Below are 5,548 nucleotides of genomic sequence, written 5' to 3'. Positions count from 1 at the left end.
CAGTCCTCACATGTGCCTGAATTTTGATGTTGAATCTTGCTTAACCCTGTGGGTACCTCGCTACTGGCCTGTAATCTGTTTTTCATTGTCAAGCTTTCTCCTATATTTTGACCTTCAACCTAAAAGGCCATGTGGCCTTGACAGTTGTACAATATTCATATTTGTATTGTGCAAAATACAGGTATGGGATCCCTTATCCTGAAATCCAGAAACAGAATTAGGGGAAGGCCTCCTCCCATAGTGTCCATTTTAAAGGGGTTGTTCACTTTTGAGTTAACTTTTAATATGATGCTGCAAGTGATATTCTGAGACAATTTGCAATAGGTTTTCATTTTTTATTATTTGTGGTTTTTGAGTTGTTGAGTTTTTTATTCAGCAGCTCTCCAATCTGCAATTTCAGCAATCTGGTTGCTAGGGTCCAAATTATTTTAGCAGCCATGCATTGATTAACCAAGAAACTGGAATAGGAGAGGGCCATGGTAGTCCATGTACTCCATGGTAACTGCTGCATGACTCCATATTGGTTGCAAAATAATCTTATTGGGTTTATTTAATGTTTAAAGAAGAAGAAATTTCCTTTTTTCTTGGGGTGCCAAAAGTTGGGCATATATTTACCTGAGACCCCAGGGCCGGTGCTCCTATCAGCAGAAAACTACACCGGCCTGGGATTCTTCCAGCAATCAACATGGAGTGACCATTTTCCTGCCTCTTCATTCTTCAAATTTCCCAGGGCAGATGCATGCAGGAAGACAATCACTCCGTGGTACTCGCTGGAATAATCCTGGGCCAGTGCAGTTTTCTCCTGATAGGAGCACCGGCCTGTGGTGTCAGCTAAGTAAATGCGATCACTTGGGGTGCCTAACTTTTGGCACCCCAAGTATAACAGGACTTTACTTCTCCTTTAAATGATTTTTAGTAGACTAAAAGGGATACTGTCATTGGAAAACGTTTTTTTTTTCCAGTTAATATTGCTTCTCCAGCAGATTTCTGCACTGAAATCTGTTTATTAAAAAGAGCAAACAGATTATTTAATATTTCATATTGAAATCTGACATGGAGCTAGACATATTGCCAGTTTCCCATATTGCCTCAGTCATGTGACCTGTGTTCTGATAAACTTCAGTCTCTCTTTAATGTTACACTGTAAGTTGGAGTGATACCCTCCCTTCCCCTCCCCCCTATCCACCCAGCAGCCTATCGACAGAAAAATGGGAAGGTAACAAGATAACAGCTACCTGGTACATATGAGAATATCACTCAATAGTTAGGGACAAGGTCACACGAGCAGTTAAACCACACAAGCATGAAATATGCGTTTTTCAGCCTGTAGGGTTTTTTTCCCAACATGCATTTCTGGTGTTTCTTGTTCTCTACAATTCCATTCCAATAATTTTAGTAAATTTTGGTGAAAAAACACCAACAGAAAAGCAATTTACATGCAAAATGTAGCCGGACTGATCTTCAATACACAGCGTAATTACTTCACCAGCATACACACCAAAATTACAACCAATATTAGAGTGAATTATTTGCAGTGTAAACAGTGTAATTTAGAAATAAAAACCTCACCTTAAAAATCGTGACAGAATCCCTTGAAGGTATATTCACCCAAATTAGGGATAGCTCCCTTATTCAGAAAACCCAAGTCCCAAGCATTCCGGATAATAGATTTTATAGCTGTACTTAAGTTTAAAGGCATTTCAAAAACTGCATATTCCTGTCTTGGAACTGTGTAAATATATATATATCATAATGTAAACCCTAATATATATATATATATATATATATATATATATAATGCTAATAGAAGTCACTGTGGAAATGGAGGAGCTTGACGGTAACATTTGATACACTTTAGAAAGGGTGTAATATGGGGCAAATTTGCTTAAGGGCGAAGTGACTAATGCTGGCAAAAATTCACCAGCGTGACGTCATTCAGGCACTTCTCCTATTTACTAACGGGCGCAGGCTTAACTTCACTAGCGAAAGAGACAGACGCTAGCGCTCATTCGCACTCTATCATCAGGTGAATTTTCTCTCTGGCAAATGGTCGTAACTCCCCAAATTCACTAAGATGCGGATTTTACTGAAAGTTACCTCTTTTGCCAGACTTGCCTTCGTCAGCTCATACCAGGCGAAGTGCAATGGAGTGCATAGGACTCAATTTTTAGTGGAAAAATGTTTTAAGTCCCAAAAACAGCTGGCGTCTTTTCCTTTTTTCAGAGTGATAGCCTGCAAAGGTCCGTAAATTTTTTTTGGTTAACCGGGTTCCCCCCTCCATTTTCTAACATATGGAACATAAACTATACAGTGGGCACATGTGTAGGGCAATATAACAACTCTATTTTATTTATTAAGGTTCCCTGGACTTGTGTAATGTAATGTATTTGCTGCAACATATAAGGGCATGTCAGTTTATCATTTCCGGTCATATGCAAATTAGGCAAGGCTAGCGCATTTTCGCTTTGATTGCCGAAGTAACACTAGCGAAAATTCACCAGCATTCGGCTCCCTGGACGCAACTTCGTATTTTGTGAATTAGCGTTGTCCTAGCGAATTTATGCCTGCCGAAGTGTTGCAATGGCTGGTTAGGGAATTTGCCCCTATGTGTTTTAATATGAGTAGAAGTTTTGAATAAGCCGAAAAACAATTAATTGTAATGAAATACACAGAGACATAGGGCTCATTTCCTAACCTTGGTGCTAAATTTCATGGGTGCCATAACCCTTAGAAACTAATAAAAAATTATTTTGAATTCAGTAACTTGCAGGGTTTTTATCAAACCTAATTGCTGATTGGACTGCGTATTGCTTGCACAGACATGATCATAGAAGCTTTATTAATAGAAAACCTTATCAGGGATCCCATTGCAAAAGTCACTGAAGTTATGCAACTCAGCACTCAGATACGCCAGAAGTAGGTTTCAGAACTAAATTCTAGTCATATGATGAAGCAAACTCTTTGGTTACAATCACCAAAGATGTTTGGAGGGGAAAAACAATCATTTGAAGTAAAGCAACAACCTGCAGCGAAAGGGGTTGTGCTTTGGGATTGTGTTGGTCAGGAAATATTGTGTGGGTGAAAACATTCCAGCCAGCTGTCCATAAGTATCAGACTGTTGAGTCAATGTGGTTTGGGTCAGCAAAGATCAATGGGGTTTTATTTACCCTTTACCAACAGTGCAATGGTTTGATCTATTTTGCAGAATGCTTGAGGAATGTCATTTCTGTAGTATACTGTGCTTGATGGTGTACAGGTATATCTGTGTGACTAAGAGTTTCACCTGTGGTGCGGAGGTTGCAATGTTACAGCGTTTGGCAAAAATGTAACAATGGAATCCTCCTGCATTGCTACATAGCATTAGATATTTTAGAGGGTGAGAGGCCAATAAGTGCAAACACTCACACAAAGCTTTTATTAACTTTCCTCCCTAATTTTGCAGTAGTGAAGGAGGGGTTAACGATGAACAGCTCAGTGTAAAAGGGGTAAGCAAACTAACCTGTCATTTGGATGATATACTCTTAACTAGCCTGAAGGAGGATGAATGAGAATTAGCTAAACGACAGCTATAAATACTTCACATGTTTGTCAATTACAAGAGTTTAAAGGAGAAGAATAACTCATTCTGGAGAAATGTTATGGCTGGAAGGAAACTGTTTATGCAATGTTACCACAATAGTCACCAGCCTCTCAATAAAATTGCAAAGGGGATCTCTGGGATTCAGCAGTTTAATGAGCCAGCCCACACAAGGAATAAAGGGCTCATTGGGTCAGAAATATATTGCTATTAGTCACATTGCATTGACACAATAGGAGTAGAAATAGGAAAGTGCCATCATGCACCAAATGAATAAAAAGAACAAAGTGATGCTTGCATTGAGACAAACCCAATGAAACCCAATGTACAGTCACATGCACATGTTAGAAACAATACACAAGGCTTCATAAAGGACCCAATGGGGTCCGAAATGTTGTCTGTTTGATATGTCTATTTTCGAGCCAATAAATCACTTCTTTTGAGCAAATTAACAACTCCCAGTGTGCTGCATTAATTACGTTACAAACAATACACAAGACATACAAGGGGTTATTTGCTTACCGCATTGCACTTGAGAATGCACAAATTTCCTCAAAGAACTTATATCAACATGTGCTCTTTGCACTTCCATATAGTTGTGCTGGGAAAGTTGAATGCTGGGAAAGTTAAAAAAATGCATCAAGTAATAGCACTCTTCCAGCAGAATCCTGGTTTGAAATCTGTTTTTCAAAAGAACAGATTTTTCCAAATTTCATTTTGAAATTTGACGTGGGTCTAGACATGTTCTTAGTTTCCAGTTACCCTCAGCCATGCGATTATTGATCTGATAAAATTCATACACTCTGCTGAACATTTTCAATTTGCTTTGAAGTGCAAGCGTAATTGTGTAAGCTGCTATTACGCTGGAATTATGGGATAAACACTGTATTATAGGAAAACAACATGATATTACTTGATAGTAGGGATGCACCGAATCCACAATTTTGGATTTGGCCGAACCCGCGAATCCTTCGCGAAAGATTTGGCCAAATACCGAACCAAATCCGAATTTGCATATGCAAATTAGGGGTGGGATTGGGAAAACACTTATTACTTCCTTGTCACGCAATTTCCCTCCCTGCCCTAATTTGCATATGCTCATTAGGATTCAGTTCAGCTGGGCAGAAGGATTCGGGCGAATCAGAATCCTGCTGAAAAAGGCTGAATCCCGAACCGAATCCTGGATTTGGTGCATACCTACTTGATAGAGCTTGAAACTGAACTAAGTCCACTGCTGTATGGTAAGAAAATGACACATACACTCTGTTTTACTAATAATGCACTACTGGCATCTGGTTATAAAAGGGGTAACAAATGGGTATATCCAGGGTAGATAGGTACATGGCTTAAAAGACTTCAATTTTTTCCTTGAGAAAATTCGGCAGCAGGCTCAGTTGTGGATTATGTTTACACTAGGCACATAATCTACGTTCCGTTTCCATAGGGAAAACATTTAATTGCACCATTTTAACTGACCTTTCACCCCAGTAATATAAAGGTATAGTCAAAGTCAAAAGAAGTGTTTCTTAAATACGCTTTGTAAGCTGTATACATTCTATGAATGGTCATTATCATGAAAACTAACAACACTAAGTATAATTGGGAGTGCATTAAAGTATTATAATTGCTAGTTATAATGTAATATATATGATATATTGTTTTCCTTTCTTACAAAGATTTTTGCTTTTAGGTTTGACTTTAAAATATCCATAAAAGGAGTAATCACACAGAGAAAGGGTGAAAAGAAAAAGTAAATAGTCAGATAGTCACACCACTCTTTCAGCAGTTCATAACCTTGCCCTTAGCTGGCTGTACTGCTGAGTCACTGTGACTAAGGAAGAGGCCCAATCTGTCACGCTAGGTATCTCTGAATGTATTTGTATGGGGAGTAAGTAAAATGTATTTGTTTTATTACACTCAAGAGCCTCTGCCCTATTTTCAGTGGGGTTATTTTTATGGCAATCATTCTAT

Source organism: Xenopus laevis, chromosome 1L (assembly GCF_017654675.1).
Source record: "Xenopus laevis strain J_2021 chromosome 1L, Xenopus_laevis_v10.1, whole genome shotgun sequence".
Taxonomy (NCBI): Eukaryota; Metazoa; Chordata; class Amphibia; order Anura; family Pipidae; genus Xenopus; species Xenopus laevis.
The sequence above is the reverse complement of the archived record's forward strand: the minus strand, read 5'-3'. Positions refer to the sequence as shown.